This window comes from Felis catus, chromosome A1 (assembly GCF_018350175.1).
Source record: "Felis catus isolate Fca126 chromosome A1, F.catus_Fca126_mat1.0, whole genome shotgun sequence".
NCBI classification, from domain to species: domain Eukaryota; kingdom Metazoa; phylum Chordata; class Mammalia; order Carnivora; family Felidae; genus Felis; species Felis catus.
This window is the reverse complement of record NC_058368.1, coordinates 56,623,065-56,641,519: the sequence shown is the minus strand read 5'-3', so window position 1 is coordinate 56,641,519 and position 18,455 is coordinate 56,623,065. Positions and strand designations below refer to the sequence as shown.

General features: G+C 34.5%; 1 long non-coding RNA gene across 1 annotated transcript in view; it reads right to left on the bottom strand.

Moving 5' to 3' along the window:
* LOC101091991 overlaps nucleotides 1-18,455 on the bottom strand; it is a 131,849-nt gene that overhangs the window by 98,222 nt on the left and 15,172 nt on the right. The window lies entirely within an intron of this gene.

Sequence of the window (18,455 nt, the reverse complement as noted above, 5' to 3'; positions counted from 1 at the left end):
ACCTTTACCATAACCTGGAGTCTTTGATTTCATTTGTCTTCTATGGTTACTAAAAATGAAATCTCAAATTTGTCCTTTATTTTATCATTCCCCTTTGTTGTTTTGTCAAGATAAAAGATGATGACTAAAAGGCATATTCACATCAGAAGTCCTATTAATAAATCACTTTATGGTTTTGAGTATTCATATTAAAAGTGAAACCAGGTAATTCAAAATATAGAACTAACAATTTTCTTATGAGTTTGAACTAGTTTTTGAATCAAAGACAAAGTAATTTGTCAAACTGTTTATAACTTATACATTTCTGTGCCCTCAAGTTACTAAATTTTTGCAATTTGATTCTTGCAGTTGCAGGTAGGAGACATGCTCAGGTTGTCTTACTTGAGGAACACTTATTTTGAAGGTACTGAAAAAGAGAAAAGAGTGAGGGAAACTGTTTTGCTAGTGAAAACTTCAGATATCCTAGAGAACTAGATTTCTCTTTGTGATACCACATCAATAAACTGTCATAATTGCAAGTTAGTTCAGTCATGGCTATGCTTTGTGCCCTCAATGATTCAACTACTAATGTCTTCTTTACTCTCCACTTGATTTAACAATGTCTCATTGCTGAGAAATCTCTCCATAGTCTCTTAGGTATATCATCCTTCTTCATGTCTCCTGGCTTCTTCAACATTCTGCTTCCTGAATCTCTTGCTCTCTACCTCCTATCTAAGATTATCTGAAGGTTGCTTTAATCAGTTATTTCATTCAAATGCCACCATTACCGATGGAGAGGCAGAACGGGCATCCTGACCTGTATTTTCATAGCAGGAAACAACCCATAATCACAACTCAAGAATGTAGATTTGTGAATTTTAGCTTTGTGACCTTTAACTTCGTTTTTTTTTTAACTTTTTTTTAAATTTATTTTTGAGAGAGAGAGCAAAGGGGCGGGGGAGGGAGGGAGACAGAGAGAATCCCAAGCAGGCTCCATATCGGCAGCAGGCAGCATGAAGCCCCATGCGGGGCTTGAATCCATGCACCTCAAGATCATGACCTGAGCTGAAACCAACAGTCAGAGGCTCAAACGATTGAGCCACCCAGGCTCCCCATAACCTTGTATGTTTTATACAATTGTACTGTCTACATTATAATATAAATATCATGCCACTTGCAAAACTTAAAGATTATTTTGTATTGCAATTTATTTTCATGCTTATATGATAAGGATGTAAGATTACACAAAACAAGTCATATGTGCCAATAAATGTGGAATTCCTCATTCCTTTTACTTCTTGAAGAGTTCCCAATTTATTCAATAGTAAGTAGTATTTCACCCTAACAAATAAAAGTACAATTTAACCAAACCATAGAGTTAATCTGCCTTCAAAAATCAGAGAAAATGATGACATATACTTGGATTAAATTATTTTTGTTATGATTTATCATAAACTAGCTGACAAGCAGTTCAAAGATGTAAGACAAAGCTATATAAACAATGGAGTGTACAAGGTTTGTGGTTGTCTTCCTAGGTGTTTTTCTATTTTAATGATCAGTAAAATCCATGGTGAGTAAGCAATCCCAAGGCAAGAAAGAGTGATTGCTAGAAGCTCTCTGCCTTTTCTGCCAATAAACTGGAATAGGACGTGTGAGATGTCAAGGATCTACCTCTGGTTATGCAAATCCAATATTTTGCCACAGTTATATTATTCTGGGTTCAACTTTTTACGCAATATCTAATATACAACAGTTATGGACAAGGCTGAGCATAAGGCACTGCCATCTTTGTCAAGTCAATAGAATCCTTATGCTAAGTTCATCCATTAGAGAATCGAATGAATAGTCTTTTAGAGAACTTGTCCCTTGACATACTCTGTGTGTACAAGATGGTGCTAGGCCTTCATAATAGCAATGATGAAAGGAGGAAATGCTTCTTGTTCACAGGACCTTTCTGTTAATAATGTGGTGCTTTCTCATCCTTGCTTCTCTGAACTTTGTTATGTCCTAATTGAGTCTGATGATGATAATCAGCAGTTCCATCCAGTTTCTGTATATGCACTTGCATCTGCTCTTCCCTAGTCTGGAGTTCTTGGTGATGATATTCAACGTGCTGTAACCTCTATTATCTGACTGCAGGCTTGTTCATCAGCCCTCTTAGCTCCTCCGATACCTCCCCGGGGGCATGCAGAACCATGTTGTTTTCCTGTACAACAACAGCACCATTTCCATGCGTGTAGAAATCTCTCTCCGTTAGTGTCATTCTGTTGTCTTTACACAGGATGTTAGGAGAAAAGGATTACAGGCCGCTAAACCTATCTGGTTTTTCCATTACCTTCCTTCCTCCTGTGAGGAAGATTAAACATCTTTTTCCTTTAATCTTCTTACCAGAAAGGTGGCTTCTTAAACTGTTTATTTCATATTGTTTTTTTTTTCTTATGTTTGCGTACTAGGAAACTCTATGATCCAAATTAACCAAGTATGTATCTAATTATGTAAAATGAGCTATTAGAATTCAGAAAATCTGTTTTCTCCAGTTCCAGTTACTTATTGCTGCATGACAATCCACCCTAAAATTTAGTAGGCTAAAACCAGAACCATTTATTATTTCTAATGATTCTGTAGGTTAATTGGGCACAGTTGGGCAATTATTTTCCTTCATGTGATGTTTAATGAGGCTACAGTCATCTGAAGGCTCAACTGTGCTGGAATGTTCAAAATGACCACTGCACACATCTGGCAAGCAATGCTAACTAGACATTGGCTTAGAAATGAGCAAGAGCTATTGACCAGAGATTCGTGTTTTCTTGTACCTTCACCAAGTATTTTGAGTTTCTCTTAGCTTGGTAGGGGAGTTCCAAGCTTGCAAAAGTGGAAGCTCCTGATTTTTTAAGGTCTTGTCTCAGACGTTAAGCGATATCACTTTTGCCAAATTCTGTTGATCAAAGCATGTCACAGGTCAAGCCCAGAATTAGGGAGAGTGAAAATAAACCCCACCCCTTAATGGGAGAAATGGTAAATAATATTTCCTTCTTCAATTCACAAGTCTCCCTTAAAAAGATCTAATTCCAAAGACTATTGAATCAATTTGGACCATCCTCAAATCCAACCTGATTATCAAATTTGGAATAAGTTTATTGTTTTGATTCTTTTTTGAAGAGTTCTAAGATTTTAATTCATTGTGGTTACATGAAGATTTAGAAATAATAAAGTATGTCTGTTTAATCTTCAAATATATTATATAACCAAAATAATTTAATTAAAATCAGGATTACATTTTTGAGGCCTAGAAACTGATACTGTTAAAATTAAATTAGAAGAGATATAGTTATTCTAGGACTCCCTAAAATTGGTAATTTCCTATAACATGAAAGGATGTTTAATAATTTGGGATATTACTGCCAATTTCACACTCAATAGGAAATTCGGTAAGCAAGGAAAGCCAACATATTTCCCACCTGTTTTTTGGAAATATTCAGGGAAGTTCTCTTTTATAATTGGTAATTATAAATTGGTAATTGGTAATTTCCTATAATCATGAAAGGATGTTTAATAATTTGGGATATTACTGCCAATTTCACACTCAATAGGAAATTCGGTAAGCAAGGAAAGCCAACATATTTCCCACCTGTTTTTTGGAAATATTCAAGGAAGTTCTCTTTTATATAGTATTAATCATCAGAGGGACCAAAATAGAAAAGGAGAAGGATAATTAATTTTAAAAATAGTAAGTGAGAATATTTTCTGATATTGATCTATTGGAATGATTAAAATTTATATTTATTTTATTAAATAAGAATTAGCTTTAGGAATATGAGTGATAATGAATATAGGGAGTATAAGTCTCTTGAATATAGGTATAATTATCACTATTGTATTACTAATTTTTGAGGCTTCTTTTGCTGCTATCACTGTCAGAACTACTTCCTCTATCACTGTTACACCCACACACCTTGGATTTACACAAGTATTAACAACTTTGGAAAATTCTTAAAAATAGACTATCCTTTTCTAAAACTTTCAAATTAATTTCCTAGGCCTCTATTTATTTCAAACATTTTATGTGAACAAAATTATATAGTATGCTACTTTTTGGCATTGACTTTATTCACTCAGCATAATTCTCTGGAGAGTCATCCTTTTGGTACACATATTAGTAGTTATTTCCTTTCTTTACTGCTGGTGCTATTCCATGGTATGGATATACCACTGATTCCACAGCCATTCCCTTGTTGAAAGACAGCAGGATAGATCCCAGTTCCTGGTTTTAATGAATAAAAGTGCTACAGGTATTCATATGTAGGTATTTGTGTCAATATAAGCTTTTATTTCATTTTATTTTTCTAGGATAGACACCCAAGAGTGCAATGGTTTTATCATGTAATAGTTATAATTTTAGCTTTTTAAAAATATTGCTAAATGTTTTCCTCAATAAGTTTTTAACTATTTTTTTTTTTGTAATTAGAGAGAGTGTGTGTGTGTGTGCAACTGGGGGAGAGGGGTAGAGGGACAGAGAGCGAGAGAGAAAGAGAAAGAGAGAGAATCTTAAGCAGGCTCCCTACTCAGTGCAGAGCCCAATACTTGGCTCGATTCCACTACCCTGAAATCATGTCCTGAGCCGAAATCAAGGCTCAGACACTCAACCAACTGAGCCACCCAGGTGTCTCGGCAATAAGTTTTAAATTAAATAATTTTTTCAGGGTGCCTCGGTGGCTCAGTCAGTTGAGTCTGATTTCGGCTCAGGTCATGATCCTGCAGTCCATGAGTTTGAGCCCCACATTGGGCTCTATGCTGACAGCTCACAGCCTGGAGCCAACTTTGGATTCTGTGTCTTCCTCTCTCACTCTGCCCCTCCCTTCCTCATGCTCTCTTTCTTTCTCAAAAATAAAGATTAAATTAAATAATTTTTGAAAAGTTGGATGCGGCAACTGATATTTTACGTATGACAATAATTGACTTTGTAGATAAATATAATGAGAATACTTAAAGATCTTTGAACTTAAATAGCTTTGTCATTGCATTATTTTATTGTATACAATATTTAGTTTAGTAATCTTAAATAATTACGTCATGAAATAAAGTTTTTGTACACTAAGCACAAGGGGTTCTGGAAGCTAATAACCTTTATCATTATTTTCCTTATTTTTAATGACTTCAATTAAGAAGAAATAAAAAACAAGTCCCTGCAATAATCAGCTTGACCTTGAGCAGTGATAGAGGTAATATAATTTAAAATTATGCAAAAAGTATTTGTATGTCAAATAATATATTAAAGCCTTAATTATAACTAGGATTGGTTCAAGAAAATAAATAAAGGTGCCCTCAATTTTTATAAGAATCTTATAGTTTCTGTACAGCTAATGGCCTGCCAAGAAGAATCTAAAAGCATGTTTAAGTATGAAAACATTGAACTTACTTTGAATAAAATACAAACCAGGAATTAGGCTAAATCTGGAATAATTAGGAATCTGATTTTCCTTGTAGCTTACTTAATGTTTTTCCCCCCCAATTTGTACTATATGTTTTACCAGGCTATAATAAATAACCAATGTAGCCAAATTTATTTGAATTTATTTTTTTAATGTTTATTCATTTTGGGGAGACAGAAAAAGAGCGTGAGTGGGGGAGGGACAGAGAGAGAGGGAGACAGAATCTGAAGCAGACTGCAAATAAAACAGGGAACTGTAGCTAAAAAAATGATCAATGATCTTATGCTATCATTCTGGTGAAAAGTTTTTAAAAATTGCATTTTCAAGGACTATAAACCTACTAACCTGGGAATACTTTATGTAAAGTTTTAAACTATAATTTCAAGAAACCCAGGGGCGCCTGGGTGGCTCAGTCGGTTAAGCATCTGACTTCAGCTCAGGTCATGATCTCGCGGTCCGTGAGTTCGAGTCCTGCGTTGGGCTCTGTGCTGACAGCTCAGAGCCTGGAGCCTGTTTCAGATTCTGTGTCTCCCTCTCTCTCTGACCCTCTCCTGTTCATGTTCTATCTCTCTCTGTCTCAAAAATAAATAAACATTAAAAAAAAAAAAAGAAACCCAAAGACAATGCTATCTACGAACATTCACACCATGAGTTTGGTCTGAATTCTATTAGCATTCATAAATACATGTGTACACATATATTAATACGTGCATACACATAAACACACATACGCACACATCCACATATACACTTTAGTTTTTAGCTGTAATAAATGGTCTCTTCTCTCATGCAGAGATCCAGTGTTTCTGTCAAAAAGCAGATACTTGCTACATGGAACAAAAAACGCAAGCAAGATAGAATTTTATGTTAGTTCCCTACACTGCAAATTTCCCACAGAGCAACAGTGAGGATCAGAGGCTTACCTAAACATGTAGTGGGTTTGCACACAGGAGATGAACCCCAAAATTATGGGATTCAGAGATTACAGAGGGGTACTGCTACCCCCTCTGTCCATCTCTGAAAATAACAGAGAAAACCTTATCTTAATTTCTATAATGTAAAGAAGTTATCCTTGGGTAAGGTAGGAGGAGATGTCTAGTTTTTCACAACTGTGAAGTGCAAGCAAATGTTTCTGGAGGTGGGTGGGGAGATGCTCTCCATCTTTATTATAGCTTGTTAATTTCCTTTGCCCAGAACGGGTAGAATATTCAGGAATAACAAACAACCCAAGAAGAATTTTCTCTCAAAACATTCACTTTTTGATCTTACGTGGTTCTGGTCCCTGGCACATTTTCCCAGGCACATGCCACGCTGTCTACCATTCTGATTAATGAAATCCACACTGTCTAGTACCATGTCTGTTCAATTCATCCTATGCAACACTTATTTAATGATTTGTGTGATCCTTGACTTTTTTTTCAACCATGTCTCGGATATTCCATCCTTGTTGCCTAGAGTTGTGCCTGAGACTGTGAAGATTTTGAAATTTGACCCTACTTCCAAGCTAAGAAGTTAACTTGTCAGTTTTATTACATATACTGAGATACCACCCGTCTGGATCAGAGAACAAACCATATTACTCATAGAAAAGTAAAACAAAACACAACCAGCCAAAACAGTACCTTGCATTTGTTCACGACACCTAACAGCCCACAATGCAGCTGAAAGCCAGAATTTCACGTGCGTGCGCACTCAGTTTAGACCACAGGGGAGGAAATCTAAAAGTCCAAGATAGGTCATATACCACCTGTGAACTTATTTGTCCCTATTATTCTACTCCTGGAGAAAATGAAAACTTATCTTTACTTCTATGATGTCAACAGATCTTCTAGGTTTTTACAACCTTGCAGATGTAAAGATAGAGATACACTCTATATTTATTAAAGCTTGGCAATTTTCTTTATTCAGAACACCTAGTGATGTAGGAATACTGAGGAATCCAGGAAAAAAAAAATTCTCTCAACACAATCACCTTGGATAATAAAATTGCTTGCAGAAAGTTAGGGGAAAATATATCTATGATAAAATTCCATTTCTAATTATATGAAGGGCTAAAGTCCAAAGAGCCTTTATAGTACAGAAAAGTTCATGTGTCGGATAAAATACTTAAAATACTAATTGGTAAAGCAATTATAGGAGATGTATCAATTGATGAAATGCAAACAAAAATACGTTAACATTGTTAGTCATCGGGATAATGCAAATAACGTGAGATACCCCAAGATACCCACAAAAGTGGTTAATTTTAAGACTGGAAGTACTAAGGGTTGAAGAGACTATGAAACAAATTCCAAACTTTTCAAGTGGTTATATAAAATGGTGCGGCAACCACTCAAAAACATTTTGGGATTTTTTTTATAGGAAAAAACATTTCTTATAAAGTTAAAAATAGTTTACTCAACAACAATAAAAACATGCTTGGATATAAAGAACTGTATGTGAATGTTCACAGAAGCTTTATTCAGTAGACAACATTGTGAAATAGTTATAATGCCCATTAGTGGAAAGTTGAGGTGCATCTATACAATGAAATGCTGCTTAGATAAACCTCGATAAGTGGGGATGTCAGATTGAAGACCCTGAAGTAAAAATACCTTGAAAGCATGACCCGAAAAGTAAATCTATACCTATGGAACGTTTTATCATGGTACAGTATATCATGAGTCATAAAACAAGCTACAACAAAGTTAAAAGTATGGAAATCATTCATTCTATGTTATCTGTTTACAACCTGAGACTTTGAGCTTTGGGAAGCTATTCTGGATGAGGTAACCAAAATTTCCACTTTTTAAATATAATATTTAATGAGGTGAAAAATAGGAGCAAGAATTACAATAGAAAGTACAGGAAAATAAAACAGTTATTTTTTATTTTATTTTATTTTATTTCATTGCCCATAATTTTAGAGGGAAGGAATGGTTACAAGAGACAGTCAAAATATGGGCAAGGCCATGTTCTTTACTGGAAGTGAAAGCGGTGGGAGGTTGTGCCTGAAACCTTGATATTCACCATGAATTTGAAGGTAGCTCCCAAACAGAATGGGTCTCAGTAAGCTAAGTTTAATGGGTCACTTTGATATATTTTGAAGCAAATGAGAATCAAAAATTTAAAAAAAAAGAATCAAATTGAAAAGTGTTAAGAGACACATGAAAATACAGTGGGCAGTGGTGAGAGCATTGGATTTTGTTGTTATGAAAAAATTTTTAAATATATAGAAAAGTTGAAAGAGTGCTAATATAAAGACCAACACACCCAAAACATAAATTAACTTGCCGATGTTATGTCATATTTGTTTAGTATATTTTAATAGTTGTGAACATACAGATATATGTTCATGTATGTACACACAGGTAAATGTATATATGCATACGAAAGTGTGTGTATGTGTATATATATATATATATATATATACACACACACACACACACACACACACACACACACACACACACACACATTCCTGAACTATTTGAAAGAAAGTAGCAAACACCAACTCCAAGCATGGCAACATGCCACAACTTAAATATGTTTTTGACAGAACTCACTACAATTGTAATTAAAAAACCACATCCAATAAAACAAAGAAATCTTATTATGAGACATTATAATATGTTGTCAGATATCAGAACCAATTTTCACCCAAAATATACTTTAGAGCTGTCTTTTTGTTCAAAGTCTAGACAAAATTGTTTATATTATGTCTTTAGTTTCTGGTAAACTAGAAGATACTTACACCACTTTTTTCACAGTTGCAAATTTTTGGAGTAACCAGGCAAGGTGACATATGGAATATACAGGTCATATATGACATATAGATTATATTAGTAGAAAACTAACCGTTACTCTTTCATTTATTTTAGGCTTGTATATTCAGATTTAAAAAGTCATGACTTGGGGTGCCTGAGTGGCTCAGCTGGTTGAGCTTCTGACTTCAGTCATGATCTCACAGTTTGTAGGTTCGAGCCCCACATCAGGCTCTGTGCTGACAGCTCAGAGCCTGAAGCCTGCTTTGGAGTCTGTGTCTTCCTCTCTCTCTCTGCCCCTCCTGCCTCTCCCCTCTCTCTCAAAGGTAAATAAACATTTATTTTTAAAAAAAAATTTTTTTTCAACGTTTATTTATTTTTGGGACAGAGAGAGACAGAGCATGAACGGCGGAGGGGCAGAGAGAGAGGGAGACACAGAATCAGAAACAGGCTCCAGGCTCTGAGCCATCAGCCCAGAGCCTGACGCAGGGCTCGAATTCACGGACGGCGAGATTGTGATCTGGCTGAAGTCAGATGCTCAACCGACTGCGCCACCCAGGCGCCCCGGTAAATAAACATTTAAAAGAGGTTAAAAAAGGTGTTTACTCCATGACAAAATGGATTTATAAACATGACCAAAAATATTTTTCTTCTTCCATAAAATTGAAAAAAAAATTTATACAACATACAATTCATCTGTAAGAAAGATGTGTTAGTGAATGGCAAAGTTTTTATTTTGAATAATAAAGCAGATAAAATTTATTTTCCACAAAGGGGGAGAATGGAAAGATACATTAATAATGATAAGCTATTATTAATTAGGATGTACAGCATTTTCTTCTAAGTTTGAAAACATTTTACCCAAGTTTTCAGTAATACTTAAGTGATGCTGAATCCACACAAAATATGTAGAAAATATTCTCTACTATTTCCAATAATTGGCTTTGAAATATTCTCTACCAAAGGAAGCAGTAGGACAGCTAAGAAGCATTTCTGTAACTTTTTTTAAGCAGTTCCCTCTCCTAATGACTATGTATTTTAGAGCCCTCCTTCTTCTTTTTATTTCATGTATATATATATATATATATATATATATATATATATATACACACACACACACATTTATACACATCATGAATTGATTAAAGAAATAGTGGGATAGTATTTGTTTTCTGTTTTATTTTACATACATATTTATACACACACACACACACACATATATATATATATATATATATATATATATATATACACATTTATATATCCAATGGTAAACATATAGAATTTATTTCAGTTATCTAGAATTCCATTAGTTTACATTATGTATGATTTTTCTGTCCCACGATATATTTGAAATATTGGAACCTCGGAATGTTATTTTGCTGACATCTACACTAGTCCTAAAAGTAACACCAGCCCACAGGGTTTAAATACAACCACATTTAATATCATGTATTCAACAGCCTCGATATGCTTTATTTTGTCATCATTACAGGAAGCCACCAATCCACTTTGCAGCAGTAAAATGGATATATTACTTTGAAATATTATCATTTAAAAAAACTGTTTCTTTTTCAGATGAATTAAACTTAATTAAATCTTTAAAAAATAGAAACATGTTAGCATTACATCAGTGTAGGCAGATGAGAGTGGTAGCTTTGCTAATACAGTACGTCTGTTCCCTAGAGTATCACGAGGTATTGAATAAAAAGCTTTGTCAAAACACTGTCACAAATAAGAAAAATGGGATTATGGTGAAAACATAATGTTATTGTAAGGCTTTACTCTCCTGGAACATACTCTCTACATTTGTCACCTGGCAAACTTTTACTCCTTTTAAAGGTTCAACATTGCTAACCTTGTAAAACTCCCTGATTATACCAAGTGGCTCCTTCCTTTCTTCCTTTGCCATCCAACTCAAAACCAGCCCTGTTCACCTTTGTAGCTTGAGAAACTTACTGAATGAAAGCAATCATGAATTGATTAAAGAAATAGTGGGACAGTATTTGTTTTGTTTTATTTTATATTTTGTTACTGCATGTAAAATCTTTAATAAACAAAATAAAATTTCAAAAAAAAATTTAACCTAACAGCATGTAAAAGTCATTATGAAGAAAGTACAAATAGTTAATAAAAATAAAATATATGAACTAATATAATAATCAAATTGAATGCAAAACTTTAAGAATCCTAAGTTAAACACAGAACACATTAATATATTGATCACTGTCAAATATCTTTCCCTCATTCTCAGACTAAGTATCAAGTCTCAGGCCCTACAACTAACTCCATATTTTCATCCTAACACATATGACAAAGTCTTGTAATTTTTTCTACTAGTCTCCTGTATCCAAAGGGCCATCTTTAAAAATGGCACATTTCTAATTTATGGTTATACATATAAATTTATTTTGAGCATAAATCTCTGCATATTTCATACTGACAATTAATGCTGAATGAATGAAAAAATAAATTAATACATGACTATGCATTATCACTAAGTAATAATGTCCTTGTAGAGCCATTTTGCTGTGGGTATTTTTATGAGACTTCCCATTTAAAAGAGATGAGAATCTAATAAATTGACCTTTTTAAACCAACTTCTACAAACTTGGTGTTTTAAATCACTTTTTAAACACCATGTCAAAATTGCCTGGATCTTGTAATTTTCATTCTATTGAATAGACTACATGAATTTTGAGTCTAGCACAAAATCATGTGAGTTATACAGAACATACATTTGTGTGTGTGTGAGTGTGTGTGTGTGTGTGTGTGTGTGTGTGTGTGAGTGAGTGTGTGTAGGAAGAGAATAAGAACAGCACTTTTAATCTACTGAGAAATTTATAAATCTTTATGGAGGGTTTTTTCTATTAGTCTTTTTAAATTTTTTTTTAATATTTTATTTATTTTATTTTTTTTTTTAGAGAGACAGAGACAGAGCATGAGTGGGGTAGGGACAGAGAGAGAGGGAGACACAGACTCCGAAGCAGGCTCCAGGCTCTGAGCCTTCAGCACAGAGCGCGATGCAAGGCTCCAACTCAGGAACTGTGAGATCATGACCTAAGCTGAAGTCAGATGCTTAACTGACTAAGCCACCCAGGTGCCCCCCGCCTTTTTTTTTAAATTTTTTTAGATGTCTACTAGTCTCAATATAAATCTTACACATTTTATCACTTGATCATATTTCCTACTTTGCTTTAGCAACCAGGTAGTTAATATAAAAACATTGCTTCAAACTCTAAACATTATAAATGGATATGGGCTGTGAATTCTCCTAATGACACCTCCTTTTTTTTCCTTGACCATGTAGTCTTCCAACCAATAAGTACATTTATTTTTAATTAAAAAAAAATTCATGTTTTTCTATGCCAGTTTAGATCACCTTGTAGACCAAGTTGGTTTTGTGACAGTAGGAATAGTAGTGGTCCAGCTTGCCATAATGTTCTGTCCTAAGGTGATATAATCCAAGGTGTGCAGTATATTCTTTCATGTGGTTATGTACTATGTTAGAATACATGGAAATATTTCCTTTTTGGCCCTTCTTTTATTTTTATGATCCAAGCTTCTTTTATCACAAATTTGGGGCACTTCTGGGTCCCTCCCTGCTCAGTGTTTAATTAGTAGGAAACCATTTGCCTTGCCAACTCATCACTTAGCTGTATAGAACCCTCGATGAATTTGCCAATGGTAAATCTTCTTAGCTATCCAATTACAGATACCTATATTCTTGTACTTGAATTAAGACTATTTTTAGCTGTTCTGAATTTTTTGCCAAAATGATTAATAATTTGTCTCTCACCCTTTTGCCATTATTTTCCCCTGGCAAAGGTAGCTTCATATCCCTATAAAGGGTTTCAAAGAACAAATGAAGCAATTAAATGAATGATTATATACATGGAGCTTATTTGTTGATGCCTTATTGATTCCTCTTAGCACAAATAATTTCCATTGCCCCTCTCATACAAGATACAACTTACAGTTTGCCATTAAATGACCACCATTTTGTGCCTTACTGCCCTTGTGGGAGAACCTGTTAGCAAAGCGAAATGGCCTCAGGGCAGAAACATCAGACTTTGTTGAGTGATTTTCTTAAGCAAAATACATTAAAAAAATGACATGAGTAGTTGTCACTAAACTCTTCTGTGGCTTGGATAAGGAGTCCTGTTCCTTTCATTAGCTGTGCATCCTTGAGAAGTTGGGATAGTAGAACCTGAGCCTGGGCATTAGGTGTAGCTTGTGTGCTATGTGGGTAAATTGCTGCAAACTGTTGCTGCCAAGAGGTCAGCAGCACAAATTCCAGACTCTCTACATCCCTGTCAAGACCTAATGTCAATCCAGCTGATGGCACTGCCAACTCTTCCCCACTTGTTAGCAACTGAGGAGTAGCTGCAAGACCTGGTTTCTACCCAATGAAGGAGGAGCTGACATTTATCTAGGGAAGCAGCAACAACTTCCATAAAACTGCAACTTGAAATTTAGAAAACTTCACTATAATCACCTGATTAGGAGACTAATGTGGGTGAATTCCTTAATAAAAGAAATTTAATTTCGGGAACTTCATCGATGATGCTAGGAAGATAGGAATATCTGGACTCAGAGAAAATGCACACATCTGAAAAAATATGAATATTATGGAGAAGCCAGTATAGACAAATAGGTCAAGTGTTTTTGATAATTTAGGTACAGTGCTTCTTGTTTAATTACATTATCTCATTCTGCTAAGTTCCTATATAATTGCTACTTTTGTTTACCTAAATCCACAAGGGTAGTGACTATTCTTCTATTATAAGATAGGGCGATAACTACTCTTAAATCCCTGCTATGCTGCAGGGAATGTCCCTGAGACAGGCACATAGTTCAGAAATACTAGAATCAGAATTTAAACTCTGGACTGTCCGGGTCTAAACCTCACGTCCTTTCTATGAAACTAAATTGCCTCATTTTCCTGATATATCATCCTAACGTATTCCTGTGCCTGAAACCAAGAATTTCTACACATATAAAGTAGCAGATGTAGCACAACATCTTGAGACTCTAAGGCAAGTCTGAGGCAAGAGATGGATTCTGGAATGTTTACTCTTTGAATAAGATATCATTGACTGTTTTTTGGAAAACAAAAGTGGAGGTGGTATACAAAGGAAAAGACTAAAAGTATCTGTTGTAGTGTGAAAATAAATATAAAATGTTTAAAGAACAAAATGTGAACTATTCAAATTTCTAGGAATGATGAAAACAAGGGTCTTACAATATTCATCAGTTTGTCTCTGATTCCAACTATGACATCCAAGGCAGCAAACTGAAAACTCAGAGCTAATGTGATGGTAAGAGCTGGGGGCTAGGAGCACAGTGGACTCTTCAAGTCAGTTTCTATTTACAAACCTTTCCAAAAATAATCCACTGAATATTACTCAGCATATCTACATCATGGAGTGATGCGGCTATATCCTCTTCCTTTTATCATGGCTACATCCTTATATACAGAAAAATAAAACAAAACAAAACCAAAATTCGAATAAAAAAAACCCACCTTTATAATAAGCATCTGAAACTGAAGGATGGGACAATGAAAGTAGCAAGTAAGTCATTATTCCATGACTCTGGTTTGATATACCCTACCTCCTAAGATACAGTTAGCCTAGTTAGAGGAAACACATATATATCCATTCATGACATCCCAGATTTTGATCCCATGCTGAATGCTGATGGCACTTTTGTGTTGTGCTCCTGGAGAAGGGATGGTATGTACTTTGTGTGCAGACGGGGGAAGTGGTACACTGAATAACTGCGAAAAAATTTTCTGCCACACCCTCTACCCATGCATAAAAATTAGGTCTAATTGTGTGAATTGTGGTAATACCAGAGGAGATACATTATCTTTCCACTGAACTCAAAAAGTGCCACATAAGTTGCTCTGTCAATTAAATGTGCCAACTTGTGGCTATGCCACGTTACCTTCTCTTTGTCACATGACAAGTTTTAACCAAATTGTGACTACTCTCTTAAGCTAACTCTCTGAGTGAACAGACATGGAGCCAAGACAGTGGACCCACCATGGACATGCAACATGAGTAAGAAATAAACTGTTTGTCATAAGCCATTGATATTATAGGATCATTTAATGCAGCATAATTTATGCTGAATGAAATAGGGATATGAAATGAATAATAAAATGTACCAAATGTATGAAAACAGTATAAAAAATTATTGTGATTTTTAAAAACAAGGCCATAGAAGAAAAGTACCTCAATAAAGAATCTAATCAGTAAGTTAACAATAGTTTAATTTTAGATTTTCACATTACATTTAGAAAAATTAGGTCAAGACTATAAGAAAGAATATATGACTTTGAAGCTAAAATCAGTAGCACTGAATAAATGTATAACTAAATATGTGATTATCTTCAATTCATGATGTTTAATAAACCCATTATGATTGGAATACACAGAGGCAAAGTAAAAAAATTATTAGTTAACTCAATGTGCATATGATGTGATTTCTAGTAGGCTAACATATATATGAATGTTCATGATTAATTTAATATAACAGTTAAAGTGCATATTACCAAGATAATGTCAGTACTTTTGTAAAGTATTCTAAATATAACCTTATCAGTTTTATTATTATATAGAAAGACTGAATGTAGAATATTATCTTTCCAAAATAATAATGATATAATGATAGTAAAAAAAGGAATATAAAATTACTAAGATTTTATTACATTGCAATCAATTTTCTATGTGCCTCAGATGGATTATTTCATTAAATATCCTTGAAGACAAATGATAAAATTGGAATTATCATTACTTTATAAAAGGGAAACTGAGGGGCCAGGGCCCACACAAATTATAAAAGAAAGTGTAGAGATTTGAACTAAAGTAGTCTGATTTCAAGTCAGTATCACCTGATTTAACTACTGCTTTATATACGAGTACATACACACACACACACACACACACACACACACACACACACACACACCCCATATACCGGGGAAATAGATATAAGATAAGTGCTCTAGATACTCCCAAGTGACAAGGGGAGAAAATAACTATCACTAAGCCATAGCAATTCTGAAATCCAGTCAGGCATGTGTTGTCCTTTATTTAATTATAGGATAGCTTCACTGGAAATTACACTTGGGAAAGATGTTTGTTACAGTTCTTGGCTTAACCCTATGAGTCTTTTACTCAACTTCTGGTTAAACCTTTCCTTTACATAAAACACCCCTTGCCTGTAGTTAGGTAGTTTCTTCAGTCTTATTGTCCACAGAGTAGGAGGGTCCAAAAGCCTCTGTCCACTTGGTGCTGTTCCTGCTCCTTTAAGTTCAAGCTGATACAATTCCTTTGAGGGCTATTTAGGTTGCTTACAAATAAATGAATGCTCTATACTAGGGGTTAGCAAACTATTTTCTGTAAAGGGCCAAAAAGTAAATGTTTTTCATTTTTCAGCCATGTGGTTCTCCATCACAACTACTCAACTCTTCAGTGGTTGTGCAAATGCAGGCAAAGATAGTATATAAATGGATGAGTGTGGCAGTGTGCCTGTGAATCTTTACTCACAAAAATATTCCTTGGGCTTGTTTGCTCCTTAGGACATAGTTTTCTGACTCAGCCCTCCCACCTCCAATTGTATAAAATTAGATGAAAACCGCATCCACAGATTTTCTTGAAATGAGCCACCTCTTGCTTAAGTCCCTGTCAAGCTACTGTAGGGCAATGTCCTTACAATTTGGATGACCTATGATTTAACAGAGAGGCTTAAGTTTCTTAAAGAGCCTTTTTTTTCCTACTTGAAATAGTCTATGCACTACTGCCTTAGTTCTTTCTGAGTTCTTAGCTAAAGGTTTTAGATTAATCACCTAGGCTTCATATTGTTGCCACCCAAATCAAGGGGAGAGAACAATGCCTTGGATTTAATGTTGTCTACAAGTCATTATCTTCATTTTAGCATCTTCTGCCTTTCGACTGACAATCAGCATCGACTCCCTAACCATGCTGTCCGCTGATTCTAGTCCCAGCCTTTGAGGCAATTCGCCTCTTGCAGAATGAGGCAATGAGGAACCACCCCTGCTTGCTTCTTCCCAACTTGCATACTCATGGATAAAACATATGTTGTTTCTTTAAACCATCGAATTTTGGGGTGACTGTTTACGCAGTAATAAGTAAGTGGGATAATATCTAATTCAAGATATCTTTGAAGATCTTCTCTTCATTTCTCTAACATAAATTAATACTGATAAAAATTATTAGGTAAATTGGAAATTTCATTAAATGTAAATACTTCAGGCAATTAATCACTGGTGTATAAAAGGCTACATCTTCTAAGAAATGTTTCCCTGTACGGAAACTGGATTCATCTTTTGTTAAATTTGTAGGAAATTTTCCATGATTCATTCCTTCAACAATGTGGTATCAACTGGCTGGTAGGTTTTAATAGTTTCTTGATTGTAACTCATTGAGCACAAACATGGAACATTAGTATTTTAAATGCAACACTGTGTGTTATGGATGATATACATGTTCCTAAATTTTAATAGAGTTTTCTCTAATTGGTAATTCAACTAGTTTATTAATTTTTATTGTTTAAACTTATAAATCTATAAGTTGAAATAACCTATGTCCTCTCCAAAGAAATTTAGTTCGTCACAGAAAGAGTATGTTAGTATAAAAAGATCTCCTGACCTTTACTAAATAATGTAAAGAAAACCATCTCTGAATTTTTATAACACTGTATTAATTGTGATTTAGAGTTAGATAAAGTTTCATTTTGCTTATGAGATATGCAAAATAAAATTTTATTTCTGTTACTCAGTGTGATCCAGAAACAAAAGAGAACAGGGCCATGATAACAAATAATGATTACTTAAGACACTTCAAAAGTTCTCATTATTTGCTAGGCATTATTACAAGTGCTATATACATCTATTTAGAATATTAATCCTCACCAGGTGCTTCTGAGACAGCTTCACTCATGACCCCATTTAATAGATGAGGAGACATAAGCATAAATATAAGCAAGAATGAGAAGGCTAGGAAGAGGCAGAGCCAAAATTTAAACTTCATTAACCTCAGTTAATTCAGTTAAAGTAACTCAGTTAATTCAGTTAAAGTAACTCAGTTAACCTGGGGTCCATGATCTTAACCATATTATTTTGGTTAAACAATAATTGCATTACCTACACTTCTATTATGGTTTATATGCTTTAAAATGTTCTCATTACTTGTTTTAATTCATGTCTCAAGACACTCTTTTGAGACAGTTACAGAAGGTATGAAAATCCCAGTATCTTATAAAAGTGAAAGTT